Below are 3257 nucleotides of genomic sequence, written 5' to 3'. Positions count from 1 at the left end.
GGCTGGGACTGGTCCCGCCGGCGCAGGGTAGCAGGAAACTCTCCGCACACTCACAGAACCTGGGCTAGGACTCTATTAAGTCTTAATACCCATTATTAGTGTTGATAATTGTTGTACTGTGAATAGAAAACTGTAACTGCCTTAACTATGTGATCTGTCATGGACAATAATATTTGTAGGTGCTTAGGTAATAACTGAAGGAAAGCTCTACACCAAAGGTAAGAGGACAGTGCTGCACAAAATGACAAATAGAAGGAGCAAAATTCAGCCTCAGACCCTGAACCCACCCAGAACAAATGCAGGAGGCAATAGCATAGAAGAAATTGGAAGTCACACCCCTGAAATCTCTCAAATAATAGCATCTGAGGTAAAGAAACAACTGCAAAAAATTAGAGGAAATAAAATCATAAATAATCTCTGAAGTAAAGAAAGAAATGATACCTATAATGGAAAAAATTACTAAGTGTTTCTAAAGAAGAAATTCAGAAAACAATAGAGGAGAATAGAAAAATGATGAGATCATTGAATGAGCAATATAGGTAGAATGCATGATGCATATTCAAAGAGATATAAGGTTATTAAAAACCTTAATCCCAAGCAGGCAAAATCATCTGAATGAAAGTGAACATAGACTTTCAGATCATGGAGACACCATTGCAGCTAGTGAAAATGTAAGAAAAGATCTCTTAAAAATAATTAGGGTGCAAGAAAAATAATTCAAAATGTGCAAGAATATGCCAAGATGAAAAACTTGAGACTAATAGACATCAGTGAAAAAGAAGGTGTCAATCCAAATGATGTAAAAAGTATACGGGCAGAAGTCATAGCAGAAAATTTCCCAAATATAGGGAAATGATCTGACGTTCAGTAAGTGAAGCATATAAAACTCCAAACAACATTAACCCAATTAAAACCATACCCAGACATATAGTAATCAAGATCCGTGAAACCCAGCATAATAACCATATATTAAAAGCGACTAGAGTAAAGACACAAAACACATTTAAAGGAAAACCCATCAGAATAATGGCAGATTTCTCTTCACAAAACCATGAAGTCAATAAGAGCATGGAGCAAAGTACAAGTCTTGCAAGAAAACAAATTCCAAACCAGACTGATATACCCTGCAAAACTCTCTTTCAAGTTGAGTGGAGAAATGAAACACTTCCATAACAAAGACCAACTAAAGAATTTCGTGATGACAAGGCCACTACTACACAGACCATTAAAAGGTGTTCTAGAGAGGGACCAAAATGACAACAACTCCACAAATGAGAATGAAAAGGAACCCCCAAGCAGGGCAACCAATTAAACTTGGGAAGAAAAAGAGGTATACTATGGCAAGTAAACAACATGTCAACCATAAAGCAATACATTTCAATTGTAACCATGAATGTAAATGAACTCAATTCACCAATTGAAAGAAATAGACTGGAACATTGGATTAGGAAGTAAATATAACAATAAGCTTTATGCAAGGAACACATTTAACTCATGAAGAAATTCATAGGCTGGGCCGGGGAGATGGTTCAGTGGGACAGGCACTTCCCTGGCAAGCACAGGAGCCTGAGTTAGGTCCCCAGTTCCGAAAAAAAAAAAAAAGAAAAAAATGTTCATAGGCTGAAAGTCAAGGGATGGGAAACATTACCACATGCCCCAGCACCTCAGAAAAAAGCATGGGTAGCAATTCTGTTTGCAGACAGTCTGAACTTCATACCAGCTATGATCAAGCAAAATAAAGAAGGGCACTGCAAACTTGTTAGGGAAAAATACAAGAGGAAGACGGAATATAATGTTGGCGGAGTTGTGGTCATTTTGGTCCCTCTCTAGAACATCTTTTATTTGTCTGTTTAGCAGTGACCTTGCCATCCTGAAATTCTTTAGGTGGTCTTTGTTATGGAAGTATTTCACTTCCCCACTAAACTTGTAAGAGAGTTTTGCAGTGTAGATCTGTCTGGTTTGGAATTTGTTTTCTTGCAAGACTTGTACTTTGCTCCATGCTCTTATTGACTTTATGGTTTTGTGAAGAGAAGTCTGCCATTTTTCTCTTCCTCTTAAGATGTTACATCATAAATATGTATGAAGCACAATAGAGCACCCAACTATATAAGACAAATGTCAATGAATGTGAAAAAATATAGTATCCATTGAAACAAACATCACAGGAGAATTTAACAGCCCCTTATCCCAAAAAGATGAGTGAAGCAGACAAAAAATTAGCAAAGAAGAAACAGTAGAATTTGGAACAAATGGACTTAGTGGACATATACAGAGTGTTTCAACCAACCACATCTGAATACACACTCTTGTCAAATGCACATGAGATATTTTCTAAAATAGAACACATACAAGTCCATAAGTTGTGCTGAAGTATATAGAAGGAAATAGAAATTACCTCATGCATGTTATTGGACTACAGTGCAATGAAACTGCAAATAAATGACAAAACACCCCAGAAAACCCATAAATGCCACAAATATATGGAAATTAAACAGCAACCCCATAAGCAACAAATGGGATACAGATGAAACCAAAAAAGAAATTACACAATATATATGATTCAATGAAATTTCAAGCATAACATCGGAATTTATGGGATGCGATGAATGCAGTTCTTAGTGGAAAATTTGTAGTGGTGATCTATCACATCAGAAAAACAGAATGGGAACAAATAAAAACCATAATAATGTTGCACCATAAACGTCTAGAAAATGAAGAGCAAAAAAACCCCACAGCCCAAATGTGGGAAGAAATTATAAAGATTAGAGCAGAAATTAATGAAATTGAGATGAAGAAAACAGTAATAAGAATTAACGAATGAAAAAGCTTGATATTTGAAAGATTAAATAATTTGTAAGTCCCTCCATAACATCATCAAAAACAAGAAAGAAAAAGCTCAAATACAAGCAATAAAGAACGAAAACGGTGCAATTACCACAGACCCAGTGGAAGTTCAGAAGAACATCAATAGCTACTTTATGCATCTTTACTCTCATGGAATTGAAGACACAGAAGAAATGGACAGATTCTTAGAAAGATAAAAATTAACAAAACTGAATGAAGAAGATATAAGAACTCTCATTTAATCTAACATATCAATACTTGATGGAAAATACCTGTTCCATATTATGTCTAAGATGTTTGATATTCAGACAGATAGTGAGGTTAAGCTCACCTGCTTCTGTTATAGGGTAATGATATCATTAAGCTTCTCTTCTTGAGGGTTAGAAACTTAAGTTTGCAGACCAAAAATTAGA

The sequence above is a fragment of the Octodon degus genome, unplaced genomic scaffold (genome assembly GCF_000260255.1).
Source record: "Octodon degus isolate 3935 unplaced genomic scaffold, OctDeg1.0 scaffold00437, whole genome shotgun sequence".
In the NCBI taxonomy this organism is placed as follows: Eukaryota; Metazoa; Chordata; class Mammalia; order Rodentia; family Octodontidae; genus Octodon; species Octodon degus.
The sequence above is the reverse complement of the archived record's forward strand: the minus strand, read 5'-3'. Positions refer to the sequence as shown.